Source organism: Diadema antillarum, unplaced genomic scaffold (genome assembly GCF_040938485.1).
Source record: "Diadema antillarum isolate AM-2024a unplaced genomic scaffold, OU_Dant_1.0 seq00000547_RagTag, whole genome shotgun sequence".
NCBI classification, from domain to species: domain Eukaryota; kingdom Metazoa; phylum Echinodermata; class Echinoidea; order Diadematoida; family Diadematidae; genus Diadema; species Diadema antillarum.
Genome location: NW_027271493.1, coordinates 1,137,505 through 1,163,276, shown reverse-complemented (window position 1 = coordinate 1,163,276; position 25,772 = coordinate 1,137,505). Strand labels below are relative to the sequence as shown.

At 37.0% G+C, this 25,772-nt stretch overlaps 1 long non-coding RNA gene across 1 annotated transcript; it reads left to right on the top strand.

The window, feature by feature from the left end:
• Positions 1–23,142: 23,142 nt before the first annotated feature.
• Positions 23,143–24,285, top strand: LOC139734791 (uncharacterized). The gene is made up of 3 exons (XR_011711177.1): positions 23,143–23,193; positions 23,376–23,456; positions 23,768–24,285. It is a non-coding gene; the product is annotated as an uncharacterized lncRNA (long non-coding RNA).
• Positions 24,286–25,772: the final 1,487 nt, after the last annotated feature.

The following is a 25,772-nucleotide window of genomic DNA, read 5'->3' as shown; positions in this document are numbered from 1 at the left end:
ACAATCGGCTCCATAAGATGCTAGAATAAATGTCAGATGTTTGCTCTTAATTTTGGAAACGAATAACGGTAATATTCAATGTGTATAAAGTGCTGAAGGGCAAATATCGGGCACACCGCTCCAGCTCTCGGCTCCAGGGTAGACAACATTATGTACATTATACATACGCGTGGTGTAACTGTAAGTCGATTTTTTCGACTTACGCACAAGTCAAAACTCGCCTAAGTCCCGAGAAGATCGACTTATGCGAGTTTAACTGTATCATGAATTCTATAAACGAGGTCCTCTCATTGTTATCTTAATGTGCTCTTTACAATCTGCAGTGGGAATGCAATAGTTATGGAGATCATCACATCAGTGTCATCCTATTAGTATCAAAGGAAAAAAAAAAGATTTCTGGATGATATTTGAATATTCCGAGTTTCATCGACACCGTTTGTTTTAACTTTGCTTCCTGGAAGAAAAAAAAAAACACTATACGAACTGCAAAGCTGGTAAAGAAATGGAAAGCAAAATAAACACATGCATTAGTCTAAAATGACTTCACTCACTACTTTGAATATTTCGGGTGTCTCTCTTTTAACTGAAACATTCATAAACAAAATGTTACGACAAACACACACACACACAGACATAGACACACACACACACTAATGAACATGAACGCGCGTGAACAAAGCATTTGTCAATGAAGAGATGTTGGATAATTGGCAGTCCACAAAAAATATCTAGAGTGGTCCACAATCTACAAGCAATGCTTTTTAGTGGACCTCTCATTTCTCATTTTTTACCTTTCAAACATAACTTTGTAACTCCAGTATGCGTGCATATCTTTGTATGTTTGTTGATTACCATTGATTGTTATACTTTGGAATATACATGTATATATGCTTATGCTTGAATTTTTGATCTACCTTGTGTTATGTTTTGTTGAAAGAAAAAAATGAAAATAAAAAATTAGAAATAAATAAATAAATGAATGAATGAATGAATGAATGAAAAAAAAAAAGAATACAGATTAGAAATACCTTCCATGCGCTTGACGTTGTTCTGTTTTTGCCCAAACGTGGCCTTCAGGCATTCTTGATCGATGTAAACTTAATATCTGAAGAAGGGGGGTGAGGAAAAAAATATCCTACGATATCATATCAAGTACAGTTGAATTTTTCAAGAAAATTAAAGTAGAGTAGAGACAGTGGATGTGATTGAAAACGACAATTCAATTGTACTCTATTGTCACAACGGTTTGATTCTGCCAGCCTTGTACTCGTCTCCATTTTAAGCATTCCTTTCATGAAGATTTATCATTTTGTTGTTTAAAGACATAAAGTGTACCATGAAACAATAGAATATTGAATGACCGTTAATACACAAAAGGTCTCCTTCATCAGGTATTCTTACTCTATCTTTACTATTATTATCCCCACCCGACTGTAATCAAGTTAATAAACAAACACGTTTTGCCTGCGATTGAGAACCTTTTACATTTATCATCCTAGCATATTCCGAAATATTGCTTAAATATGTCTTTCGGACTAGTGAGCATTTGTCTCATTGTCTTTCATAAACTCGTAAAAGCTGTGGAAATAATAGCAGAATTTCAGCGTCAAGGAGCTCTTCAGCGATCGTCGACAACTTACGCTCTTCTTGTGGTCGTGTTCTTCCTTTCCGTAATCGTCTGCGTCGCTTACGTCAACAGAAGAAGAACATTCTTCCCCCCGGACGAGGTATTTAAAAGATGATCAGACTACAATGCCACAAGAAAGCACCAACACCCTTCAACTTGCACTTCACCAGAGTAAAAAAAAAAAAAAATCGTATTTAAAGTGTTGATCAGCAACTTGTTTTCAAGGCGTAAATATTATGTAAATATGTATAAACATAAATTATATGAATAATACATACGCGTCTCCTCACCTTAGCTTGAGGGAAAACATAACAGTTTGGTTGTTAGGGTTTAAATGATTTAATTTCATATGTGTAATATCTTTCTCTCTTTTTAAGTGTGTGCCCTTACGTAAATGCGGTCCAGTACCAAATCTTAAGTGCAACATGAAGGAAATATAATCTTTTTCAGTGAAGGTGGCTTACATCGTAATCCATATAACGAGGGGTCTTACGCCAGTATAGCAAGCATTGTAATTCGCTATATACAGTGTAATGTATTAACTTACTTTGATATTACACAATAGCTTGCACCTATAGATTTTACAGTAATGATTTTAATAGACAAAATAATGTACATTCCTGCCTGAAATTGATTGGTCTTCAAATTCTTTCTTTTCAGGTGCAGAGTTTCGACCAGTAAACGGATTCATCATCGACCTACGGAATACTCATTTTCCTTTTGAGAGGATGATTCATTTTCGCCTCGTATATTAATGTGACACTTGATAACCGTAAACATAGATTTGATCAAGTTACTGTATCATTACAATGAACTATGGCAATTCTAGTTGATCACATGTCCATAAAATGCACGAGTGTGCCGTTTCCTGACTTTTTTTTTTTGTCACTTCACCCAGCGTTGTCAGACATTAAAGCAATCACCAAATTGTCGAATTCATGCAAAATTTTTTAGGAAGTTGTTTATCATATCAAATGCGAGCAAAAGAAGAAAAACAAAAGCAAGTCACGACCTTTAAAAAAAATATATCATGTACAGTGTAGTCAGATTTATTTTCCATGATCAGATCTGCCATTAGATGTAAAACGGCATTGCTGTTGAATTAAAATACAATGTTACAAAATTTTGTTTTTACTTTCCTATTCAATTCTCCCATTTGATTCCAATGATTATGTCAACTTGTCCGATGTGTTCATACAGTATCCTTGCAACTGCAACGAGTTCCGGTTTGTTTGAACGTTTGCCCCCAAACTACAAATTGTTGTATTTTCGAGTGCAAATTGTACATATTCACAAATAAATTACCTTTTCCGTTTTAATAGTATGCAACCTCGATATCTCGAATATACATGAATTAATTCGTTATTCTAGGACGGTATTAACCCAATATTATACTTTGAACACTCCAAGGCTGCTACTTTCAAAGCAAAAATCTGGCCTTTTTTATCTGACTTTTGTTATCTCAAGATGTTAGTAAACTGATTTATTTGCTCAGTTCTTTCTTTTTTTCTCAGTTATAAGTCTAGTTGCAATGAACGTTGAATTATCGGATATTCCAGCATTGAAGCAGGGAGGTGAAATCTTATCACCTCTCTCATTAAAGCGATCGTTTGTTGTGTTGGTTTTCTTTTGCCGCTTGACTTATTACTGAATGCTCCTTAAACCAGTTAATGTTCAAACAACATTGCAATATTACGTATATTTCTACTTTATTATGGTAATTTTTTTAACATACGAAACCTACCATCTCTAGTAACAATAAAATCATGGTGTTTTAAAACAAATGATTGCCCTGTCATAAACGCCAATCATCAAGAAAATAAAGCCGGTTTATTCACACAAAGAGCCTCCCCTTACTTTCATGCGTCTTAAAGTGTCTATTGTGTGAGGATACTAGAAGTAAGATTGTTATTGTAATACCCCCTCCCCATTGTTCAACGAATAAGATTGTGATTGAGAGGAAAGAGTGCATTAAGAAAAGTGTAACTTAATAATGTATTGTGAGAACTAGTATATTCAAACAGCTGTGTCGATGAACGAAAGTCCAGTGTAGATGAAATGTACGTCAACAAAGTTATTAAACGTGGTAATCCGAGGTGATCGAGAAATGCAATAGATATTGATATTTGCAGACGCAAAGACGCACATATCTAATGCACCATCATATTTGAAAGAATGAACGAAAGAATATGTGAGAGAGGATATTAATATGGCTAAGGCACAAGAGGGAGAGGGAGCTAGGGAGAGAGTGAGAGTAAAAAAGAAGAAAACCAGGAGAGCGAATATTCAGGAGGAAAAAAAGTATAAAAGGGAATGTGAATATTCAGAATACATAACATATCCGTACACATTATTACAATCATGAAAATTGGTGTAATTATTGCAATTGTTGTAGTAAACTTTGCACAAATCATCTCATTGTTTAAAGCCGGTCTGCACTGGCCATTATTTTGATGCCAGAACTTTTTGTAAAGAGCGCCATCTATCAAAACTTCCGGTGGCCGGGTTAACTCTAGTCAGAACTCTAGTTCTGTGGTTACATCGTTTGTGGCTGATCGCCGCCTGCATGCCGGTCAGCGCACGATCTCACAGCAACTGTGCGCAGAGCCGAGAGAACACACACAAGCAGTGCATAATAATTATGGTGGGGTACCGAGAGCCCAGCCCGGGCCGCCCGGCGCGGCCCGCCCGGCGCGGCCCGCCCGGCGCGGCCTCGATCTTTCGGCCGATCGCGAGGGAACGGGTTACTTGCCGCGAGAGAGATCCGCGACAATCCACTCACTAAGCCAAATGACCTACTCGCTGCTATACACCATACCAGCGCAGCGAGCAGAAAAAACATCGCTGGGCGGTGAATTACTGTAATGTGGCCGTCGGTTTCTTCGTCGGGCCAGCTGATTTAGATATCTACATGATTTGCAGTAAAATATTCCTTCAAATTTCATGCTCTTTATTGAGTTTTCATGAAGTCCAACACAATGAGTGATGAGGGAAAGCTCCAGATGCATTTACGAATATCTCTCACACATAAATCTTTGCTACTACTAACAGTTAGACGGTAAGAGTTATATAGATCTTAACGTTAGTACAGCGTAGTAATAGTACAAATTGTACTACTAGTAAACTACTAGGCCTAGTAGTACCAGAACAAATGTACATTATACATGTACATGCGGTTCCTATATCTATGTGCTGTCCCCCTGCCCTGAATATTATTATCACACATGTGAGAAATGACACCAAGCTAACATCTCGAGATTGCAATGGGAAAACAGATAACATATCTTGAATTGATCATGATTTCCCTTCCTAGAAATTTCATTCGACAATTTGTTGAGGCTGGGTTAGTGAGGAACAATAACCTTAAAAATACTTGTAAACGCTAAAATGAAAACGTTCATACTGATTGATAAGATAGTGATATTGATATGGCCCGTTATGGGTCTACCGTACACGTTCACTAATGGACTTAATCAGGCCTAGGTCTAGGTCTAGTCATCAAGTCATCATAGACACTTCTTGTCGTAAGTTGGACGTCAGTATTTATTGTAATAATCACTGAAAAAACGTGAATAAGGTTGTTTTAAATTTTGTCATCGTTCATCGCGATGTTATGATGATCAACGGCAACGCAGCGGTAATTCGAGTAACAGTTAACGGTAACGTTAGTCGTTACATGGATTTGGAAGGTTATAAATTCAGCGTTCAGTGAATGTCATTTGCAACTGAATAAAAAGTAGGTACAATTGTATATCATACAAGTTAAGTTTCACCCACCATGGCTTATCAGAGGCTTCTCACTCAGTCTGAGTGCAAGTGGAACTTTCACGACGGGCTGATCCCGCAATCCTGGCACACAGCTTCATAGGCTCGACACCAGTGCTGATGCCCAGTGGTGGACATCCAGCCGCTAGCAGATGACCAGCAAAGTCATCCTGTGTTGAATGGCTTGATAGGCTGTCAAGGGCAACGTTTATCTTGTTCATTTCTTGCCGATAAACAGCTCGCATCTCCTCCCACTGGATCCAGCATTTACCAAGTCGTATCCGCGACATAATCGCAGATTGAAGTTCGACACAACGATCAGAATAAACGATCTGAGTGTCGAAGACAGTGTTTGAAAGCACCGAACATACATGCAGATCGCGTATCGCGAAGTGACAAGTGACAACCTATAACGGTATCGATATCTAGATTTCTGTGGTACGTGAATGTATACACTGGATAGCGCAAGATAATGCGGGAGCGAAGCGAGCCGCTGCGCTGCTAGGCCATCCCCCACGGGAACCTCTGTGTGTTAAGTCTATGGGAATATCAGAATTCAGTATGGAACGGGTTAATTTTGATGCACGCCGCTCGGCATTATGGGAGACATGCTGGGCACCACAGAGAGAAATGAGCCTTATGATGGCGCTAGACATGTTTCTTACCAATGCAGACCCACTTTAAACGTGGAATTTTGGAGAAAAAAAAATCATCACTAGAGCGGCAACAATGAATAAATTCTCTGCTTTTTAGTAAAGTCTTTAAAGTGCCAAAAAGTCAATCAACCTATCATGTCTGTACTTTAGCTCTTCCTTCCCGTACTGTCTATGTGATGAATCAGACAAATTTCACTAGCCGGCCTACTACAAGTTCTTCGAATTCAGCAGATTCTCTCTTCGTCGTTGGAAAAAGTGCAAATAATGAGACATTGATTGTTCTTTGTACAAAGTACCGAATGGTAGTACAAATAAAATAATAAATGCTGAATCTATGAAAACGTGAAAAACAAACAAACAAACAAACCAACAAACACAGAAACACAGAAACGAACAAATAAACAAACACTGTTGTAACAATGAAGTCGATTTATGCGCTGGATCACAATTTAAGATGTTAAGTCGGTAATCACGTACAATGTATATTGAGCCAGCTGCTTTTCAGGGTGTTTACGTGTTTGCAGGCATTATGATATAAGACATTAGATTATTAAAACAATGGGGTATGGCCTGGTTCTGTAATGTTAATTTGCTTAGAAATTCATGGCAATTTATACCTAATGAAGTAATCACAGTTACACCCAAACACAATGCATGATTATGAATATATGACTAATTGAGATGATTACACTAAAATAATATGTATCACATTTGTTTCACATTGGTAACTTTAACTAACATCTGTTTGAACTGTTCGTATATATTATATATATATATATATATATATATATATATGTGACAGTGCACCTCAAAACGAACATAAAGTCGCACACACTGATTTCGCGTGAGGACTGACAATAAGTGAAATGGGTCAACCTAGCCGAACTTGACTTTTTCGTATTTTCTGAAAGAGCGGGTCTTCTTTTACATTATGCTAAAATTTGGTATCATAAAACGGGCAGGAAAGTATGTTTTTTTAGCAGTTTATCTAGAACATTTTTGGTAGAATAGTGTGATTAGGTGTGTCTTTAGAATCCCTTTTTCATTTCTGAAAAACCTTGTCCACACTCTTCACTTTCAACTCTAATAACTTTTGAAAGGATAGTGCTACTGCTTTGAAAGTTGGCATTGATTATGGACAGAATGTGTTAATGAGGCATGCCTAATTTCAGTTTAATCTGATAATCCCTTCATTGTTGTTACTCTGGTGGTTTACTTCGTGTTTTTTGTCCCATTCATCGCACAGCCAGCACGGTTTGGTAAAGATTAAGCGCTTGAATAGACATTGCACTTCAAAGCCTCCTTTCTCAGTTCACACTTTTCCTGAGTTTGTGCTTTCTTTCCAATATTTAGATAGGTTAGGAGAGTCCATTTGATTTGAGTTATACATCATTTTAAAGCTTAAAGTCTGCTCTTTCAGAATATGGTCTTAACTAAAAATTCATGTCTGGCGACTTTTTGTTTGTTTTGAGGTGCAGAGTCACATATATACACATTATCAACAAGATAATGATATATTATTTGTAAATCCTGTCTTCTGAAATTACCTCATGCTGTCATGTATCTAAATGTTGATTTTCTTAGACATTTACCTGCAAAGAATTTTGTAAGGGATTGTAACCCCAATTTTTTTCTATTGGTTGGCGACTCGCTCACCTTTTTCTTGGAACATTTTGCAATTAAAGTGGAACAACTTATATATTTTCACATACGTAACTGAATATTCAGAGAACATGGAAACAGGGAAATAATCGAATTGATGTTTAGGCGTCTGAAGCATTTCCTCGTGGTGGCAGATCACCGGTAAAGACTTATAATGAATTTGAATGCATGACGTACGTGTGATAATTCAAAATGCAGTTTGATGTATCACCCGGCCACTGCGAGACGAAGTGTAGTCCCCGCATGGCGACTAGTTGTGCATTTGGAGTTTAAAAAGGTTAAACGAATGTTCTAATGAATGAAACATTATAATACTATGCTGTATATTACCTGAATAGTACTCTCTAAAAAAAGAACGAGTGAAAATATTCACTTTTGAAGGAGTGAATAACAGAAAAGAGTGAATTTAGAGTGAAATTGGAGTGAATTTTGCGTGAAAATGTTCATTTTCACACGTCTTCGAGTGACCTCAGGGATCACTCCAAAATCTTCGAGTGATCCCTGAGGTCACTCCAAAATGAGTGAAAATGAACATTTTTACTCAAAAGTCACTCCAATTTCACTCTAAATTCACTCTTTTTGGTATTCACTCTTTCAAGAGTGAATATTTTTACTCGATATTTTTTAGAGAGTTATGTTATTACTATTTATTAATTAAAGTCAAGTAATACACAAAGAATGCACAAAATATATTTTGAATAAACTATTCACTTCGATTTCATAACCTCTTGGATTCATACTATTTTGATGAAGAGTTTCCATCAGAAGGTGTGATAACCATCAAGTTTCACGATCAATCGGACCCTGACGTCGATCCTGGTCTTATCATTGAGTGTCACGTGACTCATTACGACCAACCATCTCCACCCATCACAATGTATGAGATAACCGTTGGTGGCGTCGAACTCTCGAGATCGTCTTCACCTCAAACTCGTCTTTCTCCTCTTCCCCGCTGGTGTGTGGACGTGTCGTGTAAAGGAAGCAACGGACTCAGAAATACAACGACAGCGTCTATTTACTGTCCAAAACGTAAATGTTCTTCGTTTATTTTCAAGTGCTGTCTGTAATTCAGATGAAGATTTCTGTGCAATGTTGTTATTGTTGTTACGTAGAAGGTTCCGTGGAATTGTTTCCATAAAACAAAGTGAAAGGAGTGATTACATGTAATATGCGAGTCTTGAATTCCAAAGGTTATTCTTTAGTCTTCTTTTTTATTCATTGTTCCATATTCCACATTTTCGTACAACACAACAGTCAATTTGAGACGGAATTAAAGAAATGTAGTAGGACAAAATATGAGGAACATACTGAAAAGCAAAAGCTCGTAGGATTTAGGCTTCGTAGTAATAATAAAAGCTACGCTGTAGGTACAATTTGGCAATGACGAAAAATGACGAAACATGCGAGAAGACAATTATGTTGAAAATGTAATGAATTTGAAGAATCGACAAATATAATGTTCATAATTAAACTGCAGGTTCCAATGCTAAATAAAGTAGCAATTTAATCAAACAAATATTATTACTCGAGGGAGGCATCATTGTGAGGACGCAGAGATATTTCTTGTGATCACGATCAACTTGAAAGCAGGATAAAATAAACAATGGCCTTAAGATTTAGCTTAAAAGTACTAAAAACGTTCTCTGCTTCCATGAGTTCGCCAGCAAAGCCATTGATATCACTGGTGACGATTGTATGATTTTGTCACATTTTAGTGCAGATATTGGCTAAAGTATTTTGATATTATGATCCAAGTATCTCCCCAAACTTTTTTTTTCTTGATTGATCACCATACATGGATAGATGCAACTGCAGCAGACGCCCTGTCAATCAGACTTCACGAACAACAGGACGCCAACCATCCAGAAGGAAACCTTTTGGTTACTTGTCAACTGAAACCACGTGATCAGCCTTACCCTCCCATCCACACATTCGTCATAAAGGTAGACCAGGAGATAGTTTCGTCGTCAGAGATTCCTTCCTTTATCATAGCACCTCGTCCAGACAAGTGTACTCACGTGACTTGCCTCGGTCAAAATGGAGTTGGCTCTGCATCGGTTGAAAAGACATACTGTCCTACAGATGAAGGTAAGGACCAAAACAGCCTTGTTTATATCATAATTGAAGACATAAGAGGAGTATAATAATGGAAAATGTAACATAATTCTGGGTCACTAGTGCATCTGTATAGGTTCATAACTCGGGGAATCGCCTTTGAGTATCATAATATGTATGTAGTGGCATTTGAACTAGTTTTTACCAGTTTTACCACTTCGGTCGTCGCCAAATGAAGTTTGAACTAAGGTGTGCCATTAAAAAAAAGACTTGGGGTATGCGCGGTGTTTTTAGTGTACGCAACTTCTAGTCTTCAGGGTTAACAAAACGTGGCGCCATTAAGCTTTCTCTAAAATGAAACAAATGACATTGAATTTGAAAGTGCTTATAATGCGTGCATATATGTTAGGACACATTACCTGATCAGTTTTGTATAACTGTAACTTCTCCCAATTCAGTTCCGACAAGTCTACATGAAATCATCTCCATCGTGACGCACGATCGAGAGAATGAAAACAAACTGACGATCACGTGTCATACTGACCCGGGAGACATTTTCGACACTTTCGACATCGTAATCGACGGTGAGGTCCTGTCTTCGTCATGGCATCCTACCGTCGTACTGTCACCTCGTCCTCACAAGTGCGTTAATGTCATGTTTAACGGAAGCAACGCACACAGCTGGAGTACTTCACTCGATCTGATATGTCCAGGAGGTAATAAGCTTTTGTTTTAATATGAATTGAGGTTGCATATATATATATATATATACATAATATATAAAGGTCTAGTCACTAACACTATCAACTCTGTTGTTTGGGATGGAAATCTGTCAAAAAATGACATAAAGGTAATATACTCCTAAAACCGCAACATAATTTCAAATTCTACATCGCTATATGGAACTTTCCTTATAACTGAACAAATTAACAACAAAATGTATTGCTCATTATCATGGGGAAGTTGATTGCACACTGTAATATTATAATACCTTCATGCAACGCGTGTTGCATCCCAACAGGTAATGTATGTCCAGAGATGGAAACTGTAGAAGGAGTGTTACACCAGGAATCCACCACTGCAGTATTGTTAACGATCGCGTTCATCTTATCAGTGGCGGTATGTGTTGCTGCAGTCATCAGGCGAAAACAACTCTCTTCTTCCACCGAGGTGATTTAGCATCATGATGTTAATATATGTGACCCTGCACCTCAAAACAAACAAAAAGTCGCCAGACATCAATTTTTAGTTAAGACAATATTCTGAAAGAGAAGACTTTAAGCTTTAAATTGATGTATAACTCAATTCAAATGGACTCTCCTAACCTATCTAAATATTGGAAAGAAAGCACAAACTCAGGAAAAGTGTGAACTGAGAAAAGAGGCTCTGAAGTACAGTGTCAATCTTCACCAAACCGTGCTGGCTGTGCGATGAATGGGACAAAAAAAAAAAACCCAAAACAAAACAGGAAGTAAACCACCAGAGTAACAACAATGAAAAGATTATCAGATTAAACTGAAATTAAACATGCCTCATTAACACATTCTGTCCATAATGAATGTCAACTTTCAAAGCAGTAGCATTATCCTTTCAAAAGTTATTAGCGTTGAAAGTGAAGAGTGTGGACAAGCTTTTTCAGAAATGAAAAAGGGATTCTAAAGACACACCTAGTCACACTATTCTACCAAAAATGTTCGAGATAAACTGCTAAAAAAACACACTTTCCTGCCCGTTTTATGATACCAAATTGTAGCATAATGTAAAAGAAGACCCGCTCTCTCAGAAAATATGAAAAAGTCAAGTTCGGCTAGGTTGACCCATTTCACTTATTTTCAGTCCTCACGCAAAATCAGTGTGTGCGACTTTATGTTCGTTTTGAGGTGCACGGTCACATATGATGAAGTAGATTTTATTTGAATTATATAATAAATGTAATGTATATTGACTGTTATTTATGGCACAGTATGATCTTATGTTATTTGTTGTATTCTAATAGTTTTTCTCATAATAGAAATAAACATGTTTCGTCTCTGTAGTTGTCAATGGATAAAATTCACAGCACATGATTATACTTCCATTCACAGGATTTCCTTTATCCATTAGATTGATTTTTTTTTGTAAAACTATGCATATCTACCGTAAATAATTTTCTCTAATTCCGTTTTTGTTGGAAATAAACATAAAATGAAATAAATGAAAAGATATGAAATGAATTGAAGTGATAGAAAGCTCATTCGTTCTATTAAACTCGTGTATTTACAATATTAGTCATACCAAGGACTGTTTTTGCTATAATAGGCATGTAGAATAAACATGTCAGTACGTCAGCAATTAACATATCTATCTCTGTCTGTCTTTGCAGTTATCAATTACAGACGATACATTATAATCTAAGGTAAGTATGACTGGAGAGGTCTAATACATGTACATTTACATTGTACCTTGCTCACTGAAAAAAAAATCTAATGACACAAATGAATAATTGAGGACAGTTTACTAACATCAAAACATTTTTTGAAATAATTTTTCTCTTTGTTTCATTTGTCAACCAGGCGGCCAGTAACACAGCGACTATAACAGACTTAACTCACAGCAAGACAGCCTGGAAGAGCCTAATCATACACGACGATGTCCCGCACTGAGTTGCTTGTAGATTGAGTATAGAGCAAAAGTAGAACTTTCGAGAGTGTGTGTTCAGCATTCGCGACAACGTGGTGTCAGCTAGGCATCCTTGCAGACCGGCCAGCCAACCATATACAAAACGTAAAACTATTCAAGAGACTTAACACCCAGTTACATCTTCGAAGCACCGTCACAATCACACTCGGGCATATTCGATGATTTGTAAATACACGTGCATCTGTAAAGTCAGCATCACGCTATAAAAGAACAGCGCCTGTTGTCCATTTTGGAGTTGTGCTATCATCATTCATTCATTACTTATCATCATTGCTGGGTAATCAGTTTAGGCTAAATTTTCAACCTAACTGGCAGAATGAGGGGAGTATCTACCCAACTGAATCAGTGCGTAATGTTGAACTGTTGACACGATGAACGATCTTACTTGCACAGAGTATCCTCACAAGTCACACCTTTGTAGACTTACACTCACTTCTATAGTGAATCAAAAGAGATCACAATAAATCACATGAAATGTTGTTGAAGTCCTGATCATGATTAGATTAGTTACGCATGATTTATTTCTTAAAACGGTCTTGTCCAGGAAAAGCGTTGTGTTATTGATTCATTGATTTATTTCCTAACTAATCGCGTTTTGCTTCACTATAAAAGTTTGATTTACTACATGTCAACTTTGCCAGCTCTAAAGGTTCCCTCAGTTCTAGGTTGTTAAAATAACATGGTACTGTTATCTAAAGATACAATTCCAGGAGAGTTTTTGAACACGAATTTAATTTACCCCTACTCCTTAGTTTACCTGTCGGTTAAGAATTTACTTTATACAGGTGACCTTTGTCATAACCTTCTTCATCATTGAAAAGTAGTAAAGCTTCAATTTTTTTTTTAATCATAAATTGCAGTTGTTTGTCTTATTTTTGTGTGTTACATTGTTGTGAGAAGTAGATTATTGTTGTATCAGCCAACTAAGTAAATGACAGACTTATAATGAAATATCTCTTGCCTGGTTAAGTAATTCTCAACAAAGTGCCTTAATAAGGCGTTAAAGAACATAAATATAATTATACACAAAAACGAGTGTGTGGTAGCATAGTACATTGTATATAATGTACATATTATACATGTGCGCTTGTGTGTGTGTACCTTATTAATAATTAGCATAATTCTCTTCTTGTAATCAGCAGTCTGTTGCTGGTACACGTTGCTAAATGCACCTCTCTATGTAATGCTTTCGAAATTAGGGCTACCCAAGAAGTTGGCAGAAGTATTATGGGGAACATGATAATAATATTGTTAACACTGTGTGTAAAATATTGTGCAGTGATAATGCAGACACTTATGCATCAAATTGAATATACGTAATAGATGTACAAACTTTGCATTGATTTTTACAATAATTGTTGTGACGCCCGATCCTACAAAAAAAAGAACAAAAGCACCCACACATTCAAAGTTAAATATAGGAAATAGGGGACTTTACGGGTGTAGCTATATCAGAAGATTACATGTTTAGCTACTGGATAAAAGAAAACAACAAAAAAACAAATTTTTAAACGGTCAATTGATAAGTCAGGAATTCACCCAGAGCTCTTGGTGTTTCCGATCATAATATCTATCAGTAGAAAATTACTAAAGCGTGGCCTATTCGTTATCGTAGAGGGCGTGTTACCAAATCCTACTTTGAAATGAACTTTCCCCCGTCTCTTCCTCACTCTCGTTATCTTTTATACTCCATTCTTGTGTTGATCTTTGGGGGTTTCTTGTCGATTCTTCTATTGTTTCCTTTTACGCATTAGCATGATCGAAATTTCATATTTGGCCCTTCCAGCGTCAAGACAAAAGGTGGTTCATCTTCATTGTCTTCCTCTCCTCCTCCTCCTCCTCCTTCTTCTTGTTCTTGTGCTTGTTCTTGTGCTTCATCATCATCATCTTTCTTTTTCTTCTTGTTAGGTGATACGCTATCAGCGTATCACCTATTGTGATTGTCAAAATCTCTCTTTATTTCTTTTTATTAGGTGATACGCTATCAGCGTATCACCTATTGTGATTGTCAAAATCTCTCTTTATTTCTTTTTATTAGGTGATACGCTATCAGCGTATCACCTATTGTGATTGTCAAAATCTCTCTTTATTTCTTTTTATTCTTCTTTCTTTCTGGACAATTTTGTGTCATCAATATCTCAAGAATGACATTACGGAATAACATGACATTTTCAGGGAACATGTCTCATGACAATATCTAGCCACAATAAGGTTTTCATGACAGTAACATATCTATGACGTCGTCTAGGCGCCATTTTGTGATTTTTGGACCATGTTACATGATCGATCATAACTTCATAACTAAAGGTCATTTCTGTATCATTTTTTGTGGACATAAAGTTCAGGTCACGTTCTATCTTACTTCTTTTGATGCTAATTACCTAGGACATCATTAAGTGCGCGTAAGCGCGCGTCAAAATTTTAAAAGGCTCAAAACAACTTTCCAATGGGAAATCTCGAAGTTTCAGACAATTTTATGCGTTTCAAACAATTTTGCGCGTGCGCGTCCGTCCGCGCATTTTCGCGCGCACAGCGCGTCAGCAACATGAAAATACACTTTTTTTGACAGATTTGGATTCCTGATACTTTGAGCAACAATATCCATTGATTTCTAATCGATTCCTACAAATAACAAAGCAATGCACTTGCGTCAAAGTTCAAATTTCGCGTGCGCGTCTATGTGCAAATATAGTGAAAAAACATGTCTTTGTTTATTTCGCCATAGCTCTTTAAAACGTCAGGTGACCCTATGTTTTTATTGCATATTACAAAAGCATATAAATTGGACATGACGTTTCAAGTATCATTATTTCCATAATTACATTATGACGTCATCATATCGTCATCTGAAATCAAAAAAGTGGAATTAATTTTTTTGAGGTACTGTTTCTGACATTCATTTGCTCGTATCTCTGTTGTTTAAGCTCAATATTATCCCAAATTCAGATATGTTGTACTTTGAACATTTGCCTTTCAAGTCCATGTCATGGTTTTGAAATTTGATGACGTCATCATGCTTTAAATTGTGTTTAAAGGTAAAGACGCAAAATCGGACAAGTTTACGTGTTATGTCTATGGGAGGTGATTTTTTTAGAAACCATGCATTGACTTGACAACGTTTAAGCACCTTTATCTCAGCTGATTTTGCTTCATTTCCTCTGAAACTTATTTATGTTGTAGCTGTGACAATAAGCTGCAGTAATCATGCATTTTATTCTTTGAAATCTCCTCATGAGGTTGACAATTTTGCAATTTAAAACTGAAAATGAGAATGGAATGCGGACCAAACGATTCCTGATTCATCTTTCACGTACATAAGCTTACGTTCCTCTAATTTTCTCGTCGAGACGTATGGTCGAGTGGTTAGAGGCGTCGTCTTAGAAACGTGAGGTTGCACACGTACGGGTTCGATCCTCACAAGAGCACGAAAGAAAATAATATATTTTTTTTACTTTTTTTCTTCAATAGAGTACTACACCTTCGTCCATGTAGAAATCACGTTTGCATGTAAACACACCTATACGCACACACTCACACAGTATACCTTTGTTTTGCGTTGGAGACTGCATTACTTCGACTGCTGCAAAATTATAGTTTTGCAGGTTGGGCTTTTCAAACTGATATAGTATACTGTCACAACATGAAATTTGTTCATATTAATTCAGTAACACAATGTAGTCGTGGTTACTTTGTGCTGATTTATACATGTAACAAGCTATACATTGTAAAAAAGGTATTCAGTCTTCTGTATTGATGATTATTTGTCAATTAGTGGTTTTTGTGGAGTTTCAGATAGTGATAAAAAGTATGGATGATAAGTGCAGCGATAATTCCTATAGTTAGTTCAAAGCTGTGTTACAGATGTTTGATACATACATTTAGCATTGTGTGTGTGTATATACGTGTGTATACAGGTTGGCCATATGACACATGCTAGACAATTACTCTTAATTGATTAGCAAACGTGATCAGCTATGGAACTGAATATGGTACTAATGTATGATGTTAATGATTCTGATTAAACTGTGACGAGTTTAAAGGGATAGCGTAACTGTGTGTAAAAATAAGGCAATTATAAGGATATTTTAGGGCAATTTGATAACCATGCCTATAATAATTTCATACAGGTACTAATGCCTGCCTCATATTCAAATGATAGATCGTCATGTCAATAGCAAACTGACAACGTACGATGAATGTGTTATATATTGAACAACTGTCTTTCAAGTCCATAACGTTCCCCATATTTTCCCGTCGAGACGTGTCGCCGAGTGGTTAAAGGCGACGTCTCAGAGACGTGAGGTTGCGGGTTCGAACCCCACAAGATCACGAAACAAAATAATTAGCTACTTTACTGTTTTTTTTTCTTCAATTTTGCATTACATATTCGTCCATGTAGAAATCACGTTCGTATATAAACGCACCTATACACACACACAGACACACACACACGCCATATCCCTCTTTTTTGTGTGTTGGAGACCACATTGCTTCGACTGCAGCAACATTTTGCAGGTTGACTTTGTCAAACCGATCATAGTATGTAATGACGACGACTGAGGTGTTGTACTTTGAACAATTTTCTTTCAAGACCATGTCATTGTTTTGTAATTTGATGACGTCATTACACTGAAAATTGTGATTAAAGGCAAGGTATCAAAACCAGCCGATTATAGGTTTTATGTCTGCGGGACGTATTTTTCCCAAGTTGCCAGAAATGGCATAGCGACCTCAGTCGTTACAAGGCCGCTTTTCCGTCTAGCAATGCAATAGATGTTCACACGGCCACGTTAGTTGAGTGGGCATTGACTTTCCCCCCGTTATATCTATACATTGTTGTTGTTTTTTTGTCTTACCATTTCCGTGGATGACCCGTGGTCGAGTGGTTACAGATACGGTTTCGCATGCACGCTCAATATAACTTCAAGGTGCCTATATCACATTCTTTTCTTTGTCGATCACAGATGACTGTCATCTCATGACCACAAGCGTATCACCTAACTCGTCCTCAATGTGACGAGTTTTCATGTCTCGTTCTTCTTTCTTTCTGGACAATTTTGTGTCATCAATATCTCAAGAATGACATTACGGAATAACATGACATTTTCAGGGAACATGTCTCATGACAAAATCTAGCCACAATAAGGTTTTCATGACAGTAACATATCTATGACGTCATCTAGGCGCCATTTTGTGATTTTCGGACCATGTTACATGATCGATCATAACTTCATATCTAAAGGTCATGTCTGTATCATTTTCGGCGGACATTAAGTTCAGGTCACGCTCTATCATACATTTTAATGCTAATTACCTAAGACATTATTACGCGCGCGTACGCGCGCGTCAAACTTTTAAAAGGCTCAAAACAACTTACCAATGGGAAATCTCGAAGTTTCAGACAATTTTAAGCGTTTCGCGCGTTCGCGTCCGTCCGCACATTTTCGCGCGTAGTGCGCGTAAGCAAACTGAAAATGCACATTTTTTGACAGATTTGGATTCCTGATACATTAAGTAACAATATCCATTGATTTCCGATCAATTTTGACCTATAACAAAGGAATGCGTTGGCGTCAAAGTTGAAATTTCGTGTGCGCGTCTTTGTGCAAATATAGCGAAAAACATGTCTTTGTTTATTTCGCCATAGCTCTTTAAAACGTCTGGTTACCCTATGTTTTTATTGCATATTACAAAAACATATGAATTGGAAATAACGTTTCAAGTATTAATATTTCCATAATTACATTATGACGTCATCATATCATCATCTGAAATCAAAAAAGTGGAATTAATTTTTTTGAGGTACTGTTTCTGACATTCATTTGCTCGTATCTCTGTTGTTTAAGCTCAATATTATCCCAAATTCAGATATGTTGTACTTTGAACATTTGCCTTTCAGGTCCATGTCATGGTTTTGAAATTTAATGACGTCATCATACTTTAAATTGTGATTAAAGGTAAAGACGCAAAATCGGACAAGTTTACGTGTTATGTCTATGGGAGGTGATTTTTTTTAAAACCATGCATTGACTTGACAACGTTTAAGCACATTTATCTCAGCTGATTTTGCTTCATTTCCTCTGAAACTTAAGTATGTTGTAACTGAGACAATAAGCTTCAGTAATCATGCATTTTATTTTTTGAAATCTCATCATCAGGTTGACAATTTTGCAGTTTAAAACTGAAAATGAGAATGGAATGTGGACAAAACGATTCCCGATTCAGCTTTCACATACATAAGTTTACGTTCCTCATATTTTCTCGCCGAGACGTATGGCCGAGTGGTTAAAGGCGACGTCTCAGAGACGTGAGGTTGCGGGTTCGAACCCCACAAGATCACGAAACAAAATACTTAGCTATTTTACTTTTTTTCTTCAATTTTGTATTACATATTCGTCCATGTAGAAATCACGTTCGTATATAAACGCACCTATACACACACACAGACACACAGACACACGCCATATCCCTCTTTTTTGTGTGTTGGAGACCACATTGCTTCGACTGCAGCAACATTTTGCAGGTTGACTTTGTCAAACCGATCATAGTATGTAATGACGACGACTGAGGTGTTGTACTTTGAACATTTGTCTTTCAAGACCATGTCATTGTTTTGTACTTTGATGACGTCATCACACTGAAAATTGTGATTAAAGGCAAGGTATCAAAACCAGCCGATTATAGGCTTTATGTCTACGGCGCGTATTTTTCCCAAGTTGCCAGAAATGGCATAGCGACATCAGTCGCTACAAGGCCGCATTTCCGTCTAGCGAGCTTCTAGCAATGCAATACATGTTCACGCGGCCACGATTGTTGAGTGGGCATTGACTTTTTCCCCCTGTAATATCCATACATTTCTTTTTTGCCTTACCATTTCCGGGGATGTCCCGTGGCCGATTGGTTAGAGAAACGGTTTTGCATGCACGCTCAATATAACTTCAAGGTGCCTATATCACATTCTTTTCTTTGTCGATCACAGATGACCGACACCTGATGACCCCAAGCGTATCACCTAACTCGTCAGCGTGACGAGTTTCATATCTCGTTTTTCTTTATTATTGCAGACAGTGTACTGACAAAAAAATGATGAGATGAAGTAAGTAAAGAAACAAAAAGAAAAATGAATTGAAATTCTGAAATAAAGGAGCAAATAAACAAGCAGTGATCGATATGATTCTTTTGTTACTTTCACCTCCTGGTTTGTGTAATGGAATCATGTTGTTTGTGTGTTTTAAAGAAAGAAGAGAGAGAAAAAATGGGGGCCAATATAACAGCTAATTTGCCCCAGACAATACTGACATAAATCGAACATAATAAATCTCAAAGATATCAAACAAGAATATCAGATATACAATAATGATGTCTCCACGAGGGAGCTCATATTGGAAGTCTCCACAATGGAGCACAACAATCATTACAATAATCAATGCAATGGAATCATGATGTCCCTGGGAATCTAGTAGAGCCCACACAGTCTCTATAGGAACTGTGATAACCTAGCATTGAAATGATGTACAGTATATCTCGACATAAAATTTCGTACGGTGGTGAAATGTTAAAATTTCCCAACATAAAGACGCGTTTGTTTATAACCAGCAATTGACAAAGGGTTCTGGAATTGTGTTTTTTTAAACAACATTTAAGTGTTTGGTCATTTGCGTGTGTGTGTGTGTGTATGTGTGTGTGTATGTGTGTGTGTGTGTGTGGGTGGGTGGGTTTGTCCTTTCTGTTAGGTGGTACAGTGACCCTACTGCTGGTTTTCAACTATGACCTTTTGATTTTTTTTTTGTTGTCAGAGATATCGCGCATCAATACCCTCGCTTGTCATAAACATCACATACACTGTGAACAATAATGATTATAAAATCTCTTATTACAATGTAACTGAAGCAAGACGTGATTTGCCGTTTGTGTCATATTCATATTGATTTTAAGACGTAAGTGACCGGTGTCCAATGTCGTGTCTTCTAGCAGTGGAGTGTCACAATAACACTAATGAGGAAGTATAGTTCTCGCCTAACTGTTCATAAGCTTGCTTTCCAAACAAATGAAATGATACCATCCAGGATATAATTTTGTCCACTTCTCCACTTATCAGTGGGGCATACAGCTGGGAGAGGTAGCTGGTGCATTTACCTTGTTTAAATTTCTAACGTGATGCGTTGTATTATTATGGGACCAATGCAACATATATCTAGAAAGGAATAAAGATATGTCGACTATTCAGGGACTACATTACTTCGACTTATTAAAGAATTTATTTTATAACTTATTCGAAGTATTTAAGGTTGGAATTTGAGAAAAGGCATTGCCTTTTCCCTCTTCCCTGCGTAGCATATCCTCTTTGATTGTAATAACATAACTTTGTTTTTGTCAATATTTTTGCCTATTCCATCATATAAATAAATAGATACATAGTAATACAAGAATTGAGAACAAGACATTCCACTGATGGGAATATCCTATCAAAGAATCTGTTCATCGCCTAGGACAGTATGTTTGAAGTCGAATACGACGAGCGCTGAATAACATCTCAGACGAAAATATCTATAGGCTATACTACCAAAGACAAGTGATAGTGATGATACAGATGAAGTACTAGGTTACTTGTCTTGTGAGCGAGGACTCATTAATTTTTTTTTTTTTTTTTTTTTTTTTTGCGACTCAGTTCATGGAAAGACAGCCCGGGACGATGGAGACATCAATGCTTTATTTGACTTCAATATGCAATGGATTTAGAAATACGTTTGTAATTATCGATAAAGTATAGAATGTTCATGGCTTGTGTAAATACCATGTTACAATAATAAAGTGAAAGAGAGTGACTGCATACGGGAGGGCCTGTGATATATGAATATATTTCTCACTGATTCCATGTATACATTGTATACGTATGTGACAAAGAGAAGGAGAGAGAGAGAGAGGGGGGGGGAGGGAGAGAGCTAATGATAACATGGAAGATGTATTTCGACATTCTAAGTGTACATTCAGTAACTCTTTCGAATGTTTGCATTTTACTGCATTGCTATTAAAGAGGGCAAATGAACTGACGAAAAAAATTTCTATATTAAAGTCAACTTCTTCATGATAGTGTTTACATGCCAAATAATCATACTTCAAGACATTTCTTGATTGCATTCAATCATCGTCAAGTAACTCTGAACTTTAATACTCATACATCTTTTGCGGAATTACTTTATTCAAATTTCAAAACGGAGGTATGACATCTTTAACTGTCTGCTTGTTATTACTTTGCCTAAGTTGCGACAAAGGTGTTAAGTCTTGACTCACATCCTGTGTTTATCTTATGAGTGTTATTATTGATACACTACCCTGTATTTCTGCCTAGTATTTTGTTACATACCGTATCATCTGATTTCCCCAAACCGCTTGCACTTCTCGTAATATACGAGACCTCGTTATTAAAGGATCTTCATACAGTTATAGGGCCTACGATTCAAGTTGGACATATTTCTGTCAAACATTACAAAAGTGAACTTGTGAAAATTAGCTGCAAAGTCACATCTTTAGAGAAATGTCCACACATTATTCGTTTCTAGTCGACCAAAACAGAATTCGTATGGTGATATCAAATTTTAAGATACTTTATCTGTGAAGAAATCACACTTAGATTAGAAGTAATGGATTTTAGGCTTTCCATTCTTTTCCCTATTATTCAATATCTAAGGCAAAATCATAGTCGTACAAGAAACGTGTATAATGATTAATCCCTGGGTGTCATCCCCCCCCCCCCCCCCCAAAAAAAGTCCCCGGAATTACGTCTTCATATCTATATAAGCAGAGTCATTAGTTACCATGTGTATGCGATACATTTCTTACAAAACATGAGATGTGGAATGACCCCCCTCAAGCCATACTAATAGCAGATTTCTGAAGAAATAAACAAGGTTATAACATGTTTTGTAAAATGAATGATCAGAACTGATATAGGAAGGAAGGGAGAGAACAATTCCTCATATCCATTTTTAAATACAGGAGTGAGACATGGAATTTTTACCACTTCTTGAAAGCTTTTATTTTCCTTTGGATTCTTCTATTATCTTTGTTATTATTTCTTTTTAATCCTATTCCATAAGAGCCAAAACCTATATCCCGCGCGTGGAAAAGGTGTGACGTGATAAAGATCCATTCCGTCGAAACAGAAAAACGGGACTACCTCTTTCTGGTGCAGCTGTTATAAGGCAGTTTCGAAGCAAAGTTTAGTCCGCCAGAATCTTCAGCTAATTGAAGGAGGCATACCTAACCAGAAGAAGAAGAAAAAAAGATGAAAAAAGAAAAGAAAAGAAGAAGAAGCTCGCAGAGAGGCCATCTTAATAGTGACGCGCTGGTTTACTAAACTCAACGAAATTTCCCCTTAGGGACAGGGAAATGGAATTTACAAAACGCCTCTTTCAAAAAGTCAGAGATTCAAATTTGATACAATTAGTAAGTAGATGTAATGGTAGACAACTTAGTGCACATTCCTTGATTGCCAAGATTTTTTGTTTTGTTTTATTTCGTAATGGTTGTCTTGTTTTGTTTTAAACCATTCTCTTATGAACCGAGTAGACACGGTCGACACATAATGCTTGGCAATTATAATAGGCGGAGTGATATTTCTGTCCAAGGCTGTGCACTGTCCCCAGCTTCCGTGCTCGTCGTGAGGCCAATTTCAATATAAATGATGCTGAGATTCACAGGAGGTTGGCACCGAGTGCACACGTTCTGACTAATAGCATCTCTTTATTGGTAAGAATACTGCAAAGAATAGGGACTAGATGAACATTGTCTGAAAATACACACTCCCATGATTTGCAATAATACCAATAGAATCATGCTTTTCTTACGAAGGTTATACTTCCATACTTTTCATTAATATATACGTTTATAACATATTTAATTCATCACGTATGCATTCAATGTTCTTGCAGATTTGGACCCAAAATTGGAGGTCGACATGGCTGTGATTATGGTCACGTGTTGGATGTCGCTGTTCTTGGTGCATTCCTGTGGTAAGATAACCCTCCTATGCAGTGTCTTTTATCATAACGTGCTTTTGTGTATTGATCAGTGTCTCATAAATAATGCTTGTCATATCAATTCGAGAGAGACACATGACCAAGCATGACCATGACATAATTATTAAAAAAAAAAATTCAACCCATACGTTTGTCTCTATACATATTTGAATAAATTATATGTCGATATGACAAATCATATTCAAGATCATTTCTATACAGTTTCTATTCATTATGGTTTGATATTAACTTTAAAATGAATGAACCTGTGATCCCTGTATTTTTTGTTTTATTTTACTGTATAGTCGCCGTGACTTTCACCGTACCAAGTTCCCTGACGGCTAACCGCCAAGTCACTGCGCGGTGTACGGAGAGTGGAGTGCTCGAGTCACAGACAGCAAGCTGGTTCTTGGACGGCGTCCAGATCACTGAGGGTGTGGTCACAAATAGCAATCAGGCTCGACAAGACAAAGGATGGGGTTACCAGGGAAATGTTCAATCGTCTCGGCCCACTGCCTATTATAGGCTGACCGGACGAAAATTAGATTCGTTATGGAATGCGACATCATTGTGATGAATGAAACTAGGTTGAACTCACCTTGCGTAATACGTGCGCTTCATTTGCTGCAATATGTACGTTTTCACGTAAATTAAGGTTATAACGTCTTCGTACATGGTTGAGTTTCTGCCCAGTTGAACTGGCTTTACTCATAGAGGTAGGGTCGTTGACAATTTGGTGTTTTTTAAACGGTATATCAAGACACTTTGACTATGAAATAGAAGTAACACTGCTTCATAATAGGAAAAGAAGTATAAAAATATCAACGAGACAATTGGAAGATATGTTCTATGTGTGTGACAAGGACATATTGTTAAATTTGGTTCGATATTAAACATGTATTTCACATAAAGAATAGCATATGAATTATGAGCGTTTATGATAAATACACAACATACATATATTTGTAATATATCTATTCTAATAAACTAATAAACCCACTGAACACTTAATGGTAAACGTATTAATTTTGATTTTTACCTTAGTTACTTTTCAAGATCTACACGAAAAAAATATGAAAAAATAGTGACATGACTTTCTTTTGTCAAACGTAAGACTGCTTATCCCATTGAGTTTTAATGAGTAGGACATAGGCTAAATGTGTGCGCGCGTGTGTGTGTGTGTGGGTGGATGTGAGTTTGTACTTGTCTGATAGGATGTACAAGTTCGTGAGTGAGTGTAATAACCAAAGAAACTTAATTCTGAGACATTTTTGAACGATTTCCGGCGTGAAACTGCTCAGGCACTCTATTTTGCCGGGGAAGTCTCTAAACTGACATCAGAGACGGAAGTAACCTTTGTACAGAGAAACTCATATGGGGTAGAAAACTCTCTATAATTTCACCCGTGAGGACGACAGAGGTAAAAAAACAGGCAGAATAGAGACTACAATATCTCGAGACACTAATTATCCCATTAGAAAATCACGGATGAAATTCTGGACGAAGCAAAGCTTACCGTTTTACTGTCCATTTCGGAGAAGTGCTGGAAAGTTCATCAGGCAGAAAATGCAAGCATTGAATCAGCCTCTCTATCTGTGATAGGAAAGACGGGATTAACAGAAAATCTTATAAAACTACATGGCCATTACTGCAACAATGACTATGGTCGACTTTATACTTAAAAATGGTTTATCTTTTTCTGAGGTGGAATCCTTCTCGACACAAAACAATCGTTTGTCTCTCTCGATCGGACGGATCTTTCTGCCTCACCGCCCACACCGGAAATGGACATGCTTTTACACAAATTTGTAATGCAGGATGTGATTTCTTTAGTATGCGTGTCAAGTGCATCTGCCCGATAGGACTGATTATCAAAGCGTCGGGCTATTGCCACCGTGTCGATGTAAATTGTAATTTTTTTCATTGAAGGCGACGGAAGTAACATTTGATGGCCCTTACCGATTTGATTTAAAAACGAAGACATATCTCGGAATCAGATGTTCTAGAATAGGGTCATGCTAGCCAAACGAGTAACATCGATTCAAGAGACTAAAATATAGAGAGAGCGTATCATTTTGTTTGTTGGATTTGAAGAAAAACTGAAATTCTCCAAAGAATTAGCAATTGATGTCTCCAGGTCTCAATGGAAGACAGCAGTATGCCCGTCGTAGACCACTCTAAGTTACTGTGAATAGCATGTTCGGAAAAAAACACAAATGTTAACCAGAACGAATTTAACATTACCCAACTAGTTAAGGACCATTTGAAAAAGATTTTTAGAGTTTAACTTTTGCGTGACGTTTGCTCTCA